The sequence below is a fragment of the Malaclemys terrapin genome, chromosome 4 (genome assembly GCF_027887155.1).
Source record: "Malaclemys terrapin pileata isolate rMalTer1 chromosome 4, rMalTer1.hap1, whole genome shotgun sequence".
Classification (NCBI taxonomy): Eukaryota; Metazoa; Chordata; order Testudines; family Emydidae; genus Malaclemys; species Malaclemys terrapin.
In genome coordinates this window covers 54,955,725-54,976,442 of record NC_071508.1, presented here as the reverse complement: position 1 = coordinate 54,976,442, position 20,718 = coordinate 54,955,725, and the positions used below count along the sequence as shown (strand labels likewise).

General features: G+C 43.1%; 1 protein-coding gene across 4 annotated transcripts in view; it reads left to right on the top strand.

The window, feature by feature from the left end:
• Positions 1-2,169: 2,169 nt before the first annotated feature.
• The window catches only part of DENND2B (DENN domain containing 2B), a 287,171-nt gene continuing 268,622 nt past the window's right edge, over positions 2,170-20,718 (top strand). For 2 of the 4 annotated variants that reach the window (XM_054025169.1, XM_054025165.1), the window contains exon 1: positions 2,170-2,284. The gene's annotated coding sequence lies outside the window, so the exon portion shown is untranslated. The other 2 variants (XM_054025170.1, XM_054025166.1) reach the window with 1 other exon arrangement.

Sequence of the window (20,718 nt, the reverse complement as noted above, 5' to 3'; positions counted from 1 at the left end):
CACAATGAGTCAGTGTTAGAGTAGGGAACTGCTGATTCTCATTCTGCTGGTCATTGTGTTACATCCATTTTCATCTTCAGGATGCTACATTTTGAAATAGCCACTATTGCATGGGCATAATATATGAAGATATGGGATGGAACTAACGAAAGCTTCTTCTGTGTCCTTTCCTTGGTTAGAAAAGATAGATTTATTCATTTTTGTTCCTGCCATGATTTTTCATAATATTTTTAACAGCAACTTTTTAAACAAGAGTTAGTTCAGTTATTATCTGTATGTTGTAACATAAACTCCCACCATTTTAGATGTACAGTGACACAATACACTTTTTGCATCTGAGTAAATACATCTGCTACAAGAAGGCTGACAGCTGAAGTGCTTTGAAACACATTTTAGCATTAGAAACCAGACGAGTGTTGCATTTATTTCCTTTATATTCTTTTTCTGAAATGTAAGTGGGTTTGTGAAATGCCAGACAGCTATATCATATTTCCTTGTCATGTGGGACTATACTGTCTTTAGATATCAAAATTCATCACCAGTAACTTATTTGTATGTGTGCTGTGGAAGTGAAGAAAATCTCTTTCCCCTCTGTCTTGATTCAGGAAAGCATCCCTACTAGGAAAGCAGGTAAGCATGTGCGTAATTCTAACTATGATTAGGTCCCACTTAAGCACATGCATAAAATTAAGCAAATGTCATAGGGCCAGAATTTTAAAGGTATTGAGGTTCCCAATTCCCCTTGAGTTATGTGCCTGAATACCTTTACAAATCTGGCCCTTGTGTTTTCCTGATTTGGTGCCTTTCTGATCTTTTCCCTTTCACTTAATACATTATGATGTGATTTATCTCTGTATAAATATTTACCTCTCCAAGACTTTTGTGTTTTTCTCACCCCCCCCTATTAATTTCACAAACAAACCAGTTGGCTATTGCAGCTAATTGCTGGCAATGTGGGTCTTTTATAGGGTGATCCATATTTATATTACATTAAACATTGTGGGCCAGGTTCTCAGTGGTAAATTTCAATGCAGCTACCCACTGGTATAGCTGCATTGAAATCAATGCTAAGGATTTGGCCCATAAGATGCTAGTGTTCTCTATGAGTATTTAACAGACATCTAGAAAAGTGGCACCATATTTTCTTTGCCAGGTACACCATTCCAATATTTTCATGTTCCCTTAAGTTTTGGTGTGTCGCTGATCCCACAATTGGATCAGTGCGGGCACCATTTGGGTGCAGGATCAGGGCCTCACATTTATTTTGTCTCTTACTGGTTATAGGGCTTATGACCCATAGTTGGACAGTTTTGTTCCCATTCACTAAGGAGGAGTTTATTACAGTATTGTTATGAGTAAGGCTAGCCCTAGCAGACTGGAGTTGCACAACAGATACCATTAATGAAGTTCATATGCATGCCGTTTCCTCTCCCCTCTCTTCCCCATCCTTTGGAGATTTATACGGTGACTTTAATATTCTTTCATAATGAGTTTGGAGAACTTTTTAGATTTTTGTAACAGTCGGTTCTCTCACCCCAAGCTCTCACAGTTTCCATGCATACTATCAGATCCACTTCTTCTCCTATGATTAAAACCATATGGTCTACATGAGGGTCTGTGTATGAAAATGCAAGAAAGTTGCAGTTTATCTTGCTCCTGACAACACTGAAGGGTGGCTTCTCTAAGAGAAGAGGTTTTATTGTTTAATACAAATAATAAACAATACAAATAAAATACAAGAGTCCACTTAAAAATAAATCAGGGCAATAGGTCCCCGTCTCACTCATTTCAGTCTGACCCCAAAGGCCATGCTGTATTGCCCTTTGCTGCTGCCTGGAGGGATTGGTCCCCTCTCTGACTGGCCAGGATCCACATGTTCCCTGGGGCTGTCATTCTGCAGACAGCCCAGAGCTTCCCACATCTCCCTGGGACTAGAAATCAGTTTGGGGGTTGCATGCTTGGGAGGGCAATGACTTCTCCTTTGTGAAGCCAGCCCTTTTTTGTGGCGTTGGCTGCAGGCAGTGATTAGGGAGCAGGTTCCTTTGTTGGCTGCTGGGTTACTGGTTCCCATTAATCTCCCGCACTGGCCGCTGCCGTCTCCACTTCCTGTCTTTGCATATTTCTTTCTCTCTCTCTCTCTCTCTCCCTCCCTCCCTCCCCCTCTTCCCAGCTTTTCCAAAAAGCTGCCTCTGGCCGGACTAGGAGATCAGAACTGGAGGCGTCCAGCGAGCTGCAACAGCTGGAATCTGCATCTGCATTCTTTCGGCTCCGGGCAGCAGCCTAGGTAAGAGCCTAAAACCGTGCTGGGGTGTGTGGGAGATTGACTAGGTCTCCTTTCTGCAGGGGAGATGGAGGCAGAAATCTGGTAGGTGACTCTTGCTAAGATTCATTATCTCTGTGCTCTAAGATCCTTCCTCCTCTCTGTTCTGTACAGAAGGGGACAGGGAGCGTGTGTGTTTCAATGAGCTCCTGGCTTTGTGTGGCTGTGCAGAACAATAGATATTAGCAGTTAGCTTAGGAGGGGGCTGCAGAGGTCGGGAAAGTGTGGAAGGAATTCCTGATGAGCGATGTTCACACTCCCCGCTCAGCGGTGTCTTTGTGTCTCCCCGGACACTGGGAACTCTTTGTGTTTTAAGCTATATCCCTCTGTCACTAGTTCGGATGGATTTTGAGAGGGACTTTGGTAAGAAAGTCTCTCTTCCCCTGGATTTGCGTGTAGTGCGCTGTGCATTGGACGGGGGGCGCTTGTGCACCACTTTGATTGTGTACATTTCATACTGTGCTTCAGCACTAAAACTATTTTTCTTCTAGTGTGTTTCTTAACCAGTCGATATCTGAGGAGATGTTACCAAACCCAGCTTTCAGGCTTTTTCTTTTTTAAAAAAGGTAAAAAATATTTTAAGGTTGCCTTTTGGGGAAAAAAGAAAAGGAAGTGTTTACTATAAGTTATAAGTATATTTGCACAAGGATGGAGTATTGTGTGGTATGGGCACTTAAAAGTAGCACAGAGTTTTATTCTTCTCTGATTTGGAAACTAGGTCCTCAGCTGATGTAAATTGCCCAAGCCTCTTCAGTGAGGAGGGGCTAATTTATACCAGTTGAGGATGTGTCCTATAGTTTTAGAATCTAACACTGTTGCTTCTCAGCCTTGATCCATAGAAGTAAAGACAGCTGTAACAGGAGGGATAGCTCAGTGGTTTGAGCATTGGCCTGCTAAACCCAGGGTTGTGAGTTCAATCCTTGAGGGGGCCACTTGGGGATCTGGGGCAAAATCAGTACTTGGTCCTGCTAGTGAAGGCAGGGGGCTGGACTCGATGACCTTTCAAGGTCCCTTCCAGTTCTAGGAGATGGGATATCTCCATTATTATTATTATTATTTTTTCTCTCCTCTGTGCTCATTCACACAGCCTATCCAGCTGACTTTAATATTTGCACACATATTATAAAGAGTAGATGAGCCACCTGGACTTGAATGGAAAAGTTTGTGATCCCAGGATAGACTGAACTGGAGAGCTAAAGGAACTGCTTCAACAGTTCACTTGGTGGGAAAATCAGATGTACTTCTCCTGGATTGTTACCAAGTGCTTGCCTCACTAAGGAGCAGTAGGTCACTGCAACCAAAAGAGTAGCTGCAAAATATTACAGGGCTTTCTCATTGTGAGTCCAGTCTTACTACTGAAATGCACTTTTGATCTTGTTATCTAGTCTAAATGTACCAGGGTGCCTAACATAGCTTGTACAGAGCATGTCAATAATAATGTTGGAATAACACAATGTTTAGCTGTAGTCCTCATGGGCTTTTTGGGATCATTCTCCTTATGTCTAGTTCAGAACAGTCTCTTGTTATTTGAGTGTATATAGCCAATGATTAAATCATCCAGTAATATCCACCTACAGGGGTCAAAACTGATGGAAAATAAAGCCTGATAGTGTGGTTTTGATTTTTCAAGATTAACATATAGTCAGTGTGTGGAGATATTCCTAACCTAGACTAGGAATGGCAGGATCTCAGATTTAAGAATAGTATTGAGCTGGTGATGTATGTAATTAAGGTGTCATCATTTGTTTTACATGCTGATTATCAGGCTACACATCAGATCAGCATTTTCTATTAGTTGGCAGGTTGAATAGGGGGAATGGCTTTAATCACATTAATTATTAAAATTCCTTTAGTTTTGAGACTCCAGGAAATTATTGCTATTATTTAAAGGAAAACTGCAATTCATTAAAATATGATAATCCTTTGTCTAGTTAACAAAACATGTATGTTGGCAATGATTTTTTTTAAATGGATAAACTTCATATATTAATAGGAATGACTAAAGTAGCAGGAAGCTGCCATACTTGCTTGTATGCTGACAAAGGGCCCAGTTCTGTCATCTGGAAATTGCACTGTGTTAGCTCCCTTTAGCTATTATTTACTTAGCTATGTATGGGATCAATTGTGCCTTTAGGGCTGGCGGCATGTTAAAGCATCTCTCTTCAGTGGGTGTTCCGGGAGACATTAAGTCTCCCAGGCACACAGGGGAGCATGGATGCTGCTTCACATCTTAAAGTTGTACAGCATGCACTCCACTCTTCTGCTCGCCAGCTGCTGTGCGAAGGTGGGGAAGAATCATGGCCTTGTTTTCTCCCCATTTCTTTTAGGGTGGATAGTGCCATTAGCCATGAGCTTGGCTTAGCATAGTCATTGCAATCATAACTGTGATGGGACACAAGGTGAGAGGCTCCCTTTATCCATCTCCATCTTTGTGTATGCTCAGAGTCCAGCCTCAATCTGTTCCTAAGAAATTAGAACGAGTCACTACAATTTTCCTTTAAACGAGTGATGTTTAAAATGTACAGTATCTTTTTTTAAAAGGACCCCTTATTAGTGGTGACCCTGTAAACCATTGTGTAATCCTGTGGACTTTAATGTACCATGCCAATTTATCCTGGGTTGAGAAGCCTTGCCAAGGCCTTGATGGAATAGCATGATTTTATTGTTTTCATTGTGTTCCATAAACATCTAAGACCCACTGGGAAGAATCATTGGGGCGGCTGGGGGCCTCCTTTTTTAATTGTTGGTTAAATAAATGTTGCCAGGCTTTTTGTTTTATAGTTGCGTAGGATCTGCGAGCAACGGGAACTCTGAAGTATGTTTAGCAAGTTGAGCTATTTTTAGGGTTGGGGGATTTGAAGAAATGAGGCTAGCCCCTTGTAAAGAGGTCAGCTTTCTGTGCATTGCTTTTTAACTGTAAAGCACAGCTGAATTTCCTGCAGTTGTGTAAAGCAAAAGAGCTTGCATTGTATTTTTTCACTTGACTGGGGAGAAAGGATGGGCTTTTAGTTAATGCACATGGGTGGGAGTAAAGGGACCTGAGTTCTATTTCTGGCTGCACTGAAGATTTTCTGTGTGGCTTCTGTAAGAAGCATAATCTTGGTGGGCCTAATTCACCCCTGGAGGACAGAGCATGACTCCACTGAAGCCCTCAAAAGAATGTACGGCAGTAGGGGCTTGGTACTTTAAGATACTGAACATCTTCTGTGAGTTACTAAGCACCCTTCAGCTGAGGATGAACCCTACTTCAGACGAAGTGTAGCTGTCCTGTACTGGCTTAATGTATGTGATCATGTCCCTTTATAGTCATTGGGGCTATGCACTAGAACACCCTCCAACTTATTCACAGCTAACTAAAGAAGCAAGGATAAAATGTTCATAAGTTTCCAAGTGATTTAGGTGCCTAAATCCCATTTTCAGAAGTGACATAGGCACTTAGAGCCTAGATCCTCAAAGGTATTTAGGGGTCTAACTCCCATTGATTTCAAGTGAAGGTAGGTGCCTAAATACCTTTGGAGGATCTGGGCCTTAAGAGCCTAAGTCTAATTGAAAATCAGTAGGATGTAAGCTCTAAAGTGCCTAAGTCACTTTTGAAAATGCATGACTGGGGTACCATTGTCACTTAAGAGCTTTTGACCATTTTACCTTTGCTATTAAATTCCATGGGAGAAGCACTTGCTTTTGGTGGTAAAGCTCATGGGTTTGCTCTTTGCTGATGACTATGGTGTCTCTGTGTATGTGATCACGGTTCATTACACTCAGCATTTTGTGGGGTTAGGCTTCAGGTGTCCACAGCAAGCCAGTGTTTTGTTGTTGTTGTTGTTGTTTTTGTTTTGTTTTTAAAGGAGGGGAGCAAAGCTCCTTGGTCTTACTATGCTGTGATCACTGAGCCAAATCAGGCTTCAAACCAAGCTTCTTCAGTAAGTCTTGTCCAACGCAAGCAAAACCAAATTCATTTTACTTTACAAGTTACTTCATTTTCTCATGCCAAATGCCGTGTGTGTTAGTTTTGTCTCTCGGTTGTACAGTGTATGTAACTCTTGCTTTTCATTTGTTTTGGTCCGCAGTTGGGGTTTGGTTGGCAGGGTAGATACTGACAAGTTTGGGGAACTGAAACCAAATATTTACATTCTCAGTTTGGCCCAGTTCTTGAGCTTGTAAATGCTCCCAGGCATATTAAACTACAGAATAGCAAGGTCTCCCATAACCTATCTCTTCATAACAACCCCCTCCCTCCTGTCCTCTCTGACCTGAACTTTCCTGTTTGGGAAGGATTTTGGATGCACTTTTTGGACACCGCTACCTGCTGAGACTTGATGCTCAGCATACTCACCCCAATCTGATTGTCAGCAGTTCTTTCCCATATCTTGTTCCCTTTACACATGGCATTTTTGAAAGCTGCTAAAGCTTGCCAAATTGATCTCCATGGTGACTGAAACCCTGCTCATAGACGAGATGCAGCGCATAGGTTCTAGGAACGCAAGCTTCCCTATATTGCCTTATGCATCAATCCTAACCCACAGTGGCCATCTCTAGGTTAGTTCAGTTTCAATTTGAATTCAATCCTTGGCTTCTCTGTGAAGTCTTCAAACAAGGAACAATAGGTACCAACTGTGGTGGGGGTTTTTGTTTTTAATGTTTAACTTGATGATTATTTGGTTGGAGTCAAGGGTAATTCCCCACTCTGGCACTTTGAGTGCAGAAGGTGGGGACCCGCAAGGATTCTAAAAAATTAATACTGGCTGCTCTAGGCTTGTATTAAACTCCCAAGGTTACAGATTTTCTCTCACCTTGGATTGGTAGATGCTGCCACCACCCAAGTGCAGAACCCCTTTGACAGCCCAGGAAGGTGCACTTGAGAATTCCTTCTTGTGGGGTACCCTCAAGCCCTTTCACACACACCCTGGGGAAGTGCTGAGAAAGAAGGGGGGGAAGAGGGGAAATTAGCTGTTACCACCAGCTAATTAAACAGGTGCACAGACCTCTTAAGACACACAAATAATTCTTTTTTTTTTAAAAAAGAGAATATTGCTAGATTTTAAAAGAATAAATACAAGGATTAAGCACCAAGAATACCTTTCTTGGGGTCCCGCTTAAAGGTTACAAGCAAAACAAAAGCTCCTGGGGTTAGCACAGAAGAGTCCACAAACCATAAAGAAATAAAAAGAGATAAAACCTAATTGCATCTTCCTAGACATTTCCTGATCTACTTACATATCTGGGGTTTCAAATGAGTTGTTTCCAGGTCTGATACTGAGGATTTTTCATACCTGGCCCCAACCTTCTTGCAGCATAACTGCTGCCCTGTCTGCCTCTCCCTGGGAGAACAACAACAGACAGAGAAAAGAGGAGTCGTTTCCATTTTAAAAAGTTCTAGGCTTCTCATTGGCTCTTTGGGCCAGGTGCCCACTCACTTCCTTTTTCTTGTGCATAGCAATGAGACTTTTTAACCCTTTACAGGTAGAGCAATTAGAGAACAGCTACTAAGGTATTTTATAGCTGCTGGATGTCCATAAAAGGGAGCTACCCACCCCCACTTTCATTTATCAGTGTGTTTTTGAGCCCCCTCCCAAGATATACTGGATGCTTCACAAACACAAATAAAGACCTGGCCTTACGCAGTTTAAATAGAACAGGAGGTCATGGGCGGTTGGTGAACTGGCTGCTGGGGGGAGGCTAGTCCCTGGCCCCTTCCCTGCTGCCCAAGGCCCCTCCCCTCCCTCTCCCTTTCTGTCCCCACTCCCCCACAGGAGCCCAGAGCGCCCCAACCCCAGGTTGCCCAAGCTCCCCCTGGAGTGCCAGGTATCTGGGCGGCATGGGCGCAGAGCCCTCAGTGCTGGGCAGGTAGTGTGGCCCCCGCCCCAGCCAGCTGGGCCACGGAAGAGCAGGAAGTGCAGGAAACGGTCTGGGGGCAGAGTGTGCGCGGGGCCACACCAGGCTGTTTGGGGAGGCTCCGCCTACCTCGGCCTGTGATACCCACTGCTCACGCATGAGATCATAAATAGTGTATCTGTGGTCAGGAAGGGGAGTAGGGTTGCCAATTCTCCTGGATTGTCCAGAAGTCTCCAGGAATTAAAGTTTAATCTTTAATTAAAGATTGTCATGTGATGAAACCTCTGGGAATACATCCAACCAAAACTGGCAACCCTAATAGGGGAGAGGAAACCCAAGAATGTCAGCAGTTGGATTACATTGTTGCTCATTACTGTATATGCTGAGCTTGATGGTTCTGTTCCCTTGTTTGTTACGTTGTCCCACTCCTTTGTTTCTTGTAGGCGAGGGGGCAGAAATAAAGTTTGGGGAGGGACTTGAATGAGGTGGATACTTGTTCTTGAACAACTGGATATAAGCCATCAATTCATTTCAAGTAGGACACCAAACACCCCTCAGATTCTGGTAACAACTCTGTATCATTACTAGAGACAATGTGAGCCATAAAGTGTGGATCTTCATTTGTGTTTGTAATTTCCCAAACTTTTGAGGTTTTTGGATTTGGTACAGTCCTTTATAGAAATGGCAACCTCATACCTGAGTCCAAACTACCCTATTTCACAGATTGATTCAGGCCCATCTCTAGCGACTACTGATAAGGGCTAGATTTGAACTGGTAGCTTAAAGAAAAAGGCTTGAGATTTCAAGGCATATATTATTTTAGTTGAGGTACATGCGTCTATCCCAAACCAGGAGAAATGGTGAAAAAATGAAGACATGCTTGTGTGCGTCAAATACCACTTCAGAGAGCCCATAAACTACAGCCATGCAGCTGAGACTGAAATGGATTATGTGCAAACAGAAATGTTCTTCCTGACAGATGGAGGGCACAGTAATTTTTTGTTAGAACTGCAGCTGCCCACAAAAGAAATGGGATGTTGTTTAAGTTCAAATGCATGTCACTTAACGTTTATTTAAAGCTGAGATTTAAAAATGCCTGATGTGTGGACATTTAATGCTAGTGCTGGTGCCAACACAGGAAACTGGGTCTTTGAGTTTAAGCATTTAGCATTATTCCCTAACTCCCATGGTATTAAGAATACCCATTGTGTAAAGTTTTGTTACTGTTGTTCATTTCAGTATTTTGACAGGGTCACCACACTGAATTAATAGTTTGCATTTTTTTGTCCCTAAAAAAAGATTGGTTGTCTTCATGGAACATCACAGTCACAGAAGGAGACAGATGCAAACTGACTAGCATCATACAAAATGCCCCATTCTGGCAGTCTAAGTGACTTTGCACAAAGTTCTAAATACTTGATGCAAGTTGCCAGGGAAGATTGCTTCTTGCTCTCTTACACTCTTCTTGTGATCAACACACATTTAAGGGGAGAATTTTGTGAAGTTCTGTAGGCCAACTTTCCAAATGAGCATGCCCTGCGTTGTTCTGAAAAATGCTTCATGTCAAGAGATGTAACTGGCAAAATGTCTCTTGACATTTTTTGATACCACGTAGTTACTACTTTGTGGGAGTGAAAATGGTTCTTACAAGACAGGGTAAAATGAATGAAAAGTTCCAATGATTTTGAACTTTTGTTCTGGTGGAAGCGCTTAGAGTTGAGGTCACTTTAAAAATAACAGTAGCTGATCCAATGTCATGGTTTTTCCACATGCTCTAGAGAAAAGTGGGTCGTTCAGAATCTGTATGTGTGGGAATGTTCATTTGGGGTTATGAAACTATATGTTGGGGGGGATTTCTGGTGTCTCATCTCATTATTCTGCTCTAGGTCTAAAAGCTGCTGTCAGTTGCTATCATTCCATTGATCAAGAATCTCTCTTTCAAGTTATATCAGGTCAGCTGAGGCTTGAAGTGCTGAGAAAATGAAGTTGCTTCCCAAATCTCCTGTATGACAGTAGAAATCATTGTCTCTTGAATGGTGATTTCCACTACCAGGGAGCAGATTTGGGAGCAATTTCACTGCAACGTATACTTACAGCATAAAGAACTACAAATATTAAATGTGTTGACCTTGGTTTATGGACAGCAAGTTTGGGTGGGATGGAAAACAATGCTTGTGTAAGAAATGCACAATTCAGAAAGGAGGTGAGATCCAACTGAAAAGGGGCATTGGTAGGGCAAAAAGGAAATTCTAGGAAAAAGACACAAAAACGGTTGTCAAAAAATCACAAATTACCCAAGTTTTATATGACTGTTTACTTAACTAATAGAATCCTTACAACCACTACCCTGGCATCTGCTGCCTGCAAATGCACCATTTGAACCTCCAGGTTTGTACGCTTATTTCTTTTTCAGTATATTACAGATTTGCCCATCACCCTATCTCCAGAAGAATTGGGTGAATAATATTCATTAATTATTTCATTTTCTCTTTCTAATATTTTTCTCACAAATGATTCCACAAATATTTTTTCACAGTTTGCCCAGCTCTGGCCTCTGGCTAATGGACAAGTCCAAATCAGACCAAATAGAATGCAATAAAAACTAACAAAAGAGACTGTTCTCCTGACGCAAACCCCAGACCACCCTGAACAGACAGATGGGCTTTACGCTGTGCCTGAGGGTTAGCAAACAAGGGCTTTGGTGGACCAATGAAAGAAATGACTTCTAGAGCCAAGGGACCTCTGATGAAAATGCTGAAGCCCCAGACCCTTCCATTTAAACATAACTCTGCATTGGCTGAACTCAAGTGTTGTGTGCTCCATGGGGAGGAAAAAAGGTCTAGATCTAGGTCAGGTAGCTAGGTCCCAAAGCACACAGGGTTTAAGAACACTAACAATACCCTGAATTGCTCTTAGAAACATATATGAAACCAGAGCAGTCTCTGGAGCACTCGTATGTTGTCTCCTGCGAATCTCACTAAGAGATTGGGCTGCCCTATCATGTACCATTTGATGCTTCCAACAGGCTTTCTAAGGGTATCACAGTAATCCAGACAGCCGGCTTTAATAAACTTTGTCACTGCCTCCTGCTGTGCTGCCTTTGGATCGGGAGCTGCTGCACATGTGGGCGCTGGTTCCAGGGATCCGACTTAAACATATCCTTGTCTAACAGTATCCAAGAGGGGATAAATGGAACCAGAAGCAGGGAAATTGCCCTATCCACCTATGAACACTGAATTGAGTAATCCTTGATTTACACTCTCTGGTTCCAGGTATTTGGACAGGCCAGCAACGTAGTGCAACCCTTGAAAATTATTTGTAGTGAGAAAATTAGCACTGGTGGCATGTTCTTCTGCTCCCACTTGGTGTACTGTAAAGCATGAATGACCTGTTGCTTAAAACTGGTGGTTACTGTGGGTTTTCAGGGGTTGTAGGATACTTGAGAGGGAGAGCAGTAAGTAAGGTCACAACCACATGGGCATTTTTCTAGTGTTCAGAATCCCGCTTGGCGCTTCATGCTTACTGGAAGGCCAGGAGAAATATTAGATTGTAAATTGAAGCCAATGTCACAGGAGAGTCAGTCAGAACTCAGCATGAAGCCTGGCTTTGCTTGTCAATGGGTTCCCTCACAGATACTCAACTTGCAGAGTCAGAGGGAGCTAGCGGAGAAGCTGGTGAATGTGGAATTAAGACATCGTCTCCCAAATGAAACCATGAGAGAGCCAGGAAATCTGAAGACGCTGTGCTCTGGAGCCATCTGAACCTTGATGGGAGGGAAATAACACTGAGTGAAGGGAGAAATATTGAGAGAAATGCTTGTCTAACCCTCCACCTCCAAGAGAGAATACACCCTAGAAAGGACACGGGTATGTGATTGGGGGGGCAGAGGGAGAGGGGAAAACAGACTGCAGGATGATTGTACACAGTAATAAGTCTGCCAATAGAAACATTGCTCCTCTAGTCTGGTCTCTAATTATTGCAATCTATAAGAGCGCCTGGAGAATTTACTTTTTCACTAAAGGGGAAATGAAATGAATTCTTTTCTGAAGTTTAACTGTTAACCAATTTTAATCCCTTTAAGCAGTGTACATAATAATGCACATATAGCATGGGCTTAGGGGAACCAGACAGCAAATGTGAAAAGTCGGGACGGGGGTGGGGGTAATAGGAGCCTATATAAGAGAGAGACCCAAAAATCAGGACTGTCCCTATAAAATCGGGACCTCTGGTCACCCTAAATGGGCTGGGCAATCTGTGCACAGAGATGCTGGAGCGGCTTGATTTCCATCACACTAATGTAAATCTTGAGTAACTCTGAGTTGCTGCAGAGTCTGAGAGATATAACTGAGAACTGAAGCTGCCTTGCTATTTGTTGGAAGTATTTACGTATGTGTCTCCTATGTAGAGCTCTCTGCACCTGAGTTCCTGGGCTGGAGCTTATTGGGAAAAGTATCCTGCTCACAGAGCAAAAAGTGCAGTGACCTATATGTAAGATTAAAATCTGCATTAAGTTTTGGGGAATCGGCCTGTGTATAATGACAAAACGCCAGGATTCTAGGGCTGGGCAGCCAGTATCTACTGCCTTTGGCTTGGACTAGCATCTCCGTTTCTCTCTCCTGTACACTGTAGAGGAATAAGTTGTCAACCACTGCTGCTGGTGTTGTACTTAAAGTACTGCACAGGATCTTTTCAGGGGGAATAAGACAAAACGCCACATTTATTAGTAATACATGTATTCATTAACACTGTATTATATGCATATAATATATTACACTTACACACACACACTCCGTCTTGTTGTTACCAATTAGTTGCTCCCCTTAACTTCACTGGCCAGGTGAGTTAGATGGGGGAGGGAGTGGAGCCGGGCTTCTGCCGATCCGGATCGATGCTCCCATGTTGACAAGATGAGACCCGGGGTCCTCTGCAAGACACCTCACTTTTATAGCAGCTTTCCTCTCATGCAAATCTATACCAGATTCAAACTCTGTGTCTGTGTCCATTGGTCCTTTGTGCTGCTTTCTTTTGAGTGTTGTCCCAATGCTGCAAAGAGGGTGTTTCCAAAAGAAGGTGCTTGCTTCTAACCCCCGAGGCCCTCGGTATGTCTGCTTGTCTTTAATGAGCCCACTTGAAACGTTTTATTGTCCTTGGGTCTGGCTCCCAGCCCCTCTCCAACAGTTGAGGCTGTCTGGAGGTGCTGCCTTCCCTGCCTTGCTCATCCACACCTCATTCATTCAACAGGGCAATTGATTAAGGGGGCGGGGGAGAGGAGCTCTTGTTCTACTGCTAGCAAAAAGAAATTTTTCTTCTATCTTATTCTATCCTTAGGGGCTATAATATTATACCAAGGGTAATGCAAAGTTTCTAAATGAGGCTTTGATACAAAGTCCCATGAAAACAGAGGTCACACGTGGGTAGACCCACCACAAGGTTATATGAAGAGGCACAATGTAAAGTCATATGAAAATTATCAGAAATTTATCTACACTGGCCCAACCTAGATAAACATAAGCTGGAGGGCACCTGGGAAAAGACCACACAAGGTCAGCATGATTTGAACCTTGTGATTATCACAGAATACAGATGGTGGCTACCCAGCTGATGCCTAGGACTCAACACTTAACTAACTTCATTATGCACAGTTTCTTTACAGATTGTTTTTAGGCTCAGCAGCTCTTTTTCCATTTAGCAAAAGAGTAAAAGGAGAGTATCTTTCTAGATAGAGACTTTTATGGAGGCCTAGTATGCCCTTGAATAGTCTTTAGATGCTCAGTTTGAGACTGATCCAAAGCCCTTTGACGTCAATGGGAGTCTTTTCGCTGGATCAGGCCCTTTTAAGAATAACAAAGGGATTTACTTCCACAGGTAAATCTCAAACACTAAGGTTAGGTCTACACTACCCGCCTGAATCGGCGGGTAGAAATCGACCTCTCGGGGATCGATTTATCGCGTCCCATCGGGACGCGACAATCAATCCCCGAATCAGCGCTCTTACTCCACCAGCGGAGGTGGGAGTAAGCGCCGTCGACAGAAAGCCGCAGAAGTCGATTTTGCCGCCGTCCTCACAGCGGGGTAAGTTGGCTGCGATACGTCGAATTCAGCTACGCTATTCACGTAGCTGAATTTGCGTATCTTAAATTGATTCCCCCCTGTAGAGTAGATGTACCCTTAGAAGCTGTAGGTCCTACCAATCCCATTGGACATGATAGTTCTACTCTACCAGGCAGGACCTAGGTCTAAAAGTGATACGTTCTTTTCTTTTCTGGACATATCATTTGAATTTTATAACCCTTACATTTAGGGTCTCTGAAATAGGTTAGATGGGAGTAGGGTAAATGATAGCGCAAATGAAATAGAAATAATACGTTGCCAATTATAGTGTTTTACATCAAAGCACTTTATAAAACATTCATTAATTAAAGCATCACAACATCTCTCTGCAGAGAAGTATCATTATCCAAACTCCCTACGGAGCCCTAACTTGGTTAGGTCCCTTTTACCTAGGAGACCATCTCTCAGTGTCTGAGTTATCATACAATCCATAGACATCTGGAATGCTGCAACCAATAGTGAGATTTTCAAAGTTACCTAGGAGACTTGGATACTCAGGGAATTGGGTGTCTAAACTGACTAGATAAACTGAGATTTTAAAATCAAAGTGAGACTCACCCATAGAGTTCCTAGAAGTAATCTGGGTTTCTCTTTTCAGGAAGAAGATTCATTAGAGTGAGTATTAACTAAGTCGTGACTTTTGCTTTTTTTTTTATCTTTAACCTAATCCCCATCTCTTCATGTAGCACTGTACTAAATTATTTGTTCAGTAATTTATTGTTCTGCTTGTACTTTGCAGTAAAAATATTTACTTCCCTATATAAATCTTTGCTGAAGCAGAAACTTGCATATTGCTTCAAATAGCTTTAGCCTAAAAAAGTTCCTTCCTTTTTAAAGTATTTATCCCAACACCCAAATTTCAAACAGAAGTGTGTTTCAATGTCTTCATTCTCTAATCCATCTGATTTCACTGCGGTGTGAACGCTCACCCAGAAAGAACAGTTAACTTCTGCTTTTAGAATAAAGGTTCCTTTGACTGTAAGGATAAATTATCTATTGTATTGTCCTTAAAAAGATTCAAACCGTGGGAAGTGAATATTAGTAAGTGACTTAAATTTAATTCAGGATGTATTTATACTATGATTTAGACTTCTTTCAATATCTTTGCCCCTTGATACAAAGACAACTTATTTTTGTTAAGCTCTGTATTTCTAAAAAAATGAAATCTTACCCTGAGTTTGTTAAACTAACAAAGGAAATGCAGTGGGAAGGTCACCAGACTGGGAATCTTCTGGGTTCTATTCCCTGCTCTGCCATTGACTCACTGTGAGGCTTTGGGCAAGTCATTTAACTTCCCCGTGCCTCAGTTTCACTCCTGTAAAATGGTGACAAGAGTGCTTAGCCCAACTTTTTGTAAAAATCATTTTGAGATCTACAAATAAAGCACTGTGAAAGGAGCTAAGTATTTTTGATAAGTATTGTGGGTTCATTCTGATCTATGCTTCCATGGTTGGCTCTCATTTTCTGAAACTGGCAAGGACTAGAGGCCTCAAACCGCACCAGTTAAGTGAATGGGAGTTTTGCCATTGTATTAAATGAGCTCAGCATCAAGCTCTAGGAGGGCAGTTGAGGTGGGGAGCTCTGCGGTGACCTGTGTGGGCCAAGCAAAGAGAGGCATTGATATCCAAAGGAAGGCCAGCCACCCTTCTCAGCTGAAGGTCTCTGTGATGTGGAGCCCTGAGGGAGGGGTGGTGGTGATGATGTGATACGTGGGATCCTCCAATGAGTACCCAATAGGGTCTACCCCAAGTGGCTGAAACAGTTGTTTCCCAAGGTACCTGATAATTCACCTAGGACCAATTTTTGCACCCACATTAAAAGCTCTGAAACAGGCCTTTATGATGGGAATGCTGACTGGCCTGTTAGGAGTGGTCTACACTGGTGGGGTGGGGGGATCAATCTAAGATACACAACTTCAGCTACGAGAATAGCCTAGCTGAAGTCTATGAATCTTAGATCAACTTACCTCGTGGTCTCACGGCGCGGGATCGATGGCCGTGGCTCCCCCGTCGACACCGCTTCCGCTTCTCGCCCTGTGGAGTTCCGGAGTGGACGGGGAGCATGTTTGGGGATCGATTTATCGCGTTTCGTCTAGATGCGATAAATCGATCCCCGATCAATTACTACCTGCCAATCCGGCGGGTAGTGAAGACGTACCCTTAGTGTAGAGCAGTGGAAAGGGTGCCAGTATAATCATTTGTGGTGCATCAAGCGTTAAGGATTTTCTTCGTTGCTTACTGAACACTTCTCATAGACTGGTTAATTGTACCTACCCACTTTTGACATGGCTAAATTTTAATTTCCCACATATAGAATGAGAGGGCCTCATGGATCCTGTCTGAATATCTATTTCACTGCTTTATTAAAGATATTAATCTGCATGGTGACCTCCTGGTAAGAAACTGTACATCAATTAGAAAGTTTTCGCTTTCAGCCTCATATGCGTTTCTAGATGTAAAGTTCTCTTCAAGGCCCATCAGATCACTTCACTGTTTCCCGGGTTCTGTAGGAGTCATTTGTTTTGTTATTTTTGTACTTTTACTGTTGTGCTCGACTTGCTGCAATGACTTCATTCCCACGTTGTAAGAGTAGCTAAAACCTTACCAAGCTGTTTTCACACTGTGGAAACACATCTTATTCAGGGTCAACTTGCCGATCAGCCTGGATAAAACAGAGATAAAAAGAAGAGAACGAAGAGCATGCTAAGATAACTGTATCAAGCCCCACAGCCATCCTCTGTTTTGTTTGTTTGCTTTTTGTTTTAAGAAGTCTTTTTACTAAGTAACTGAGCACTCTGGGGCAGATCATCCTGCTCCACTCTGCTGGTGAAGGGACTGAAAACCTGGCAGATGTGGGCTGGGATGGAAAAGGCAGGAAAGCAGGCAGAACTGTGTGGATTGTCCCACCCCGACCTCTTCCCTGACCCTCTGGAAGCTTCTCCATCAATCTTCTCCAAAGATCTGCTCTGTAAGTGAGAGTCTAGGGCAGAGGATTGCCAGCAAAGTTCATCCTACCAACTAAACAGCTGTTCAGGGCCAGCACAGAATTTTTAGTCACTCTAAGCAGACCTTCCCTTGACACTGCCCAGCTTACGGTGGGAGACAGCTAGGCTGGAGCCACGCTGGTACAGCAGTTCTCAAACAGCCGATATCTCTTCTGGTGAAGAGGGGATATTCTTAAAGAGGCAGAAACCCTTGAAAGCTGTCCTAGTTTGAATTGGCAGGAGCTATGTTGGCTCCTGGCCTGGCTGTTGTTCCTTGTTAGGGTTGGAGGAGGCCTGACAGAGTCATCCCTGAAAATTCTCTGCATCCTAGGCAGCAGTCTATAAGACCTATCCCTAGCACTGACTCAGTCTTAGGGCTGCTTTGACCAGATCCATACAGACCAGGCCAAATGCCAACTATATAGTGCTAAAAACCCCTCATCCTCTGAGTCAAAAAAGCATTGCAGAAACTGTGACTTTCTATTGTATTTTGTAATGGGTGGTGTTTAAATAGGGAAAATTAAGTTTTAATCTTGAGATATATAAATATTTAAATTATCCTAGCAAAATGCCAGTGTCCCGAAATGGATATAAACACAATGACAATATGTTTCTAAGAAGGGCTGGAGAAACAGCCAAATAAAACAAGGCTAAATGCCTTGGGAAACACAAAGCTAGGTCTTCCCAGTATTTCTGGTTTTCCCATTGAGAAACTTGAGCCATTGATAGCTTTCTGCAGGATGTGTGGTAGCAACCTGTGACATGAAATGTAAGGGTGAGGATTTTTTCCACAGTTAATACTTTCCCTTAGTCTGGCTTTAGATCCTGGTGTTTATCCTTCCCTAAGTGAGAAGGAAGTCCCCTCAACACTGCTCACATGAGAATGCAGCTGTACAAAAGCTAATGCTCTGTTTCTGCTCCTTATACTCCTGGGGGAATTCTGTGCCCCAAAATTAAAAGTTCTGTGCACAATGTTTTAAAATTCTGCATATATTATTTGTCAAAATAATGCAATATAATCACTCTGGTTTCAATTATTTTGGTAATTTATTTAAACTACAATACATGGGAGTAGGGAGCATTGGAGGAAATCCCCAACCCCCTTGCCTAATAGTAATGTAGCTAGGTTTGACCCTTTTTTATTAGTCAACAAATATATGCAGCCATATGCTCAGTGTTACCTCATAGGCAACTGAAGAGCAAGTGAGGGCAGGGGAATCAAACTCGCAATTTATATTGGCTACTGACCCATATCCAGAAACCGTTCATGGAGCACATTTTGATAGGAAATGTTTTCAGTCCAAAAATGTAGACCAGTTTTAATCACTAAAGCACCATAAGCATTTGTAAGGTCAGACTGTCCTTTACATCACTCTGGCAACGTAAAGGAGCCTTAAAACTTTCACACCTCTTTTATACTTCTGGGGGAATTCACAAAGACAATGGGAACAATTCACTAAGCAGGCAGGCTGCTGCATTCTGCTCTGCCTGAGGGGACAGAGCTTGCCCCATACCTACCTCCTCAGAAATATCCCCAAACACTGCCCCTCCACGCCAAGCTTGCTGCAATAGTGTGTGAGAGGGACAGTCAGTCTCTCTCTCTCTCCACGCACAATTGCCCACCCTCCCATCCCATCCCAGCAGTGATTTATGTCTCTACTGGCTGCTCCAGGCGCTCAAACCAACCTGTCTGCACTGCTGGGGAGGGGCGCTTGGCCACTCTTGCGGCTTCCCTTTGCTTCCCCATCAGAAGTCATTTTTCTGTGGGAGACACGAATTCTACACATGCACAGTGATGCAGAATTCCCTCAGGCGTAATAAAATTTTCCTAGGAAGTTGTTCCTTGTTGGGAGTAGCTTCACTAAAGAAAAAGGTGCTGCTGGATGGGGGCTTGTCTGCACCTACAGCACTGCACCAGTGCAGCTGCACCGCTGTAGCACTTAGTGACGATGCTACGTACATCGACAAAAGAGTTTCTCCTGTCGGTGTAAGTATTGCACATCTCCGAGAGGTGGTAGCTAGGTCGACAGAAGAAGCCCTCCCCTCAACGTAGCACTGTCTACATCAAGGGTTAGGCTGGTATAACTACGTTGCTGTGAGGTGTGGATTTTCCACACACCCTCCCCCCCCCCCCGAGCGACGGAGATATACTGACATAATTTGTAGTGCAGGCTAGCGACCGTGTACAGTCCTCTTACCTAACAAACAGCCACATCTCACAGTATGTAGGATGTGATTTCAATGAGAGTTTAGCCTTTATAAGCACTGATAGCCCAGTTCACCACTCCTCTGAGTCTTGTACAGTTATTTACCGCAGTGAGTGCCAAGAGGTGTAAAATGCTACCACTTCAAAATGGGTGTGAAATGCTACCATTATGCATTGATGTAAATGACTGCAGTGGAGAATCCAGCTGTGAGTAAGGACAGCCCATATCTAGGCCAAAGACTTGACGTAGAGTGGACAGCAGATGATGTGTGTTGTGGTGAGAAGCTGTGGGCTATTTTGTGCAGGATCCTGTAAACCTATCTTGAGCTAAGCAGGATTGGGAGGGTTCACTATGTGAACTGGAGACCTCCAAGGCACATGGAGGTGCTGAAGGAAGTGGTGCTGGTGATTCTGAGGCTATGTCTACACTACACATCCTTTAGCGACATGGCTGTGTCGCTACAGCCGTGCTTCTAAAAATTGTGCCATGTAACTGCTGTTTGTTGGGTTTCCTGACGACAAAAAAGTCTACCCCCAACGAGCGGCGTTTGCGTTGTCTCCTGCCGACAACGCACTGGTTCATGCTGACACTTTGTCAAAGCAAAACTTTTCTTTTGGGGCAGGAGAGGAGGGGAATTTAACACCTCTGAGAGACAAACATTTTGTTGTTTAGTTGCCAGTGTAGACATAGCCTGAGTCAGGGCTAAGCTCGCAGCTCATCATAGAGCTAAGGGCACCGTGCTGTTGGAGAGACAGTCGTTCAAATGAGATGTAAAAAAGGGACTGGCCATTCACCGTGATTAAAGCCCTAGCTGTGTTTTTATTCTGAATATTTGTAATTCTTTTAGATTTAAACAGTAATTAATGAAGTCCCAGGCACCTTGACAATTATTAGTCTTACCGGAATGAAATAATGATTGCCCAGAAGCATTCAAACGTCATCTGTGGATAACCAACTCAGCCTGCCAGCAGCATTAAACAATCATAAACATTCACCAATTAACTTAGCTAGTGAATCAAACAGAGAAGCTCCTTTCCACTCTCACTAGCTCCTCCCAAATCCTGTCAAACTAAAGCCTTTTGAAGCATGCCCAGAAAGTTATCAGATTTAGGGTATTTTGGACTGACAGTCCGTGAAGTTTAGTGTGCTATCCAAATTCTGCTTTGGTTAATTACACTTTTACCTCTGCAAACTTCCCGTTTCTTCAAGCAGTACAGTAATATCCTTCATTCTAAGCCCTCTCCAGCTCTCTAGCATTGCTATGT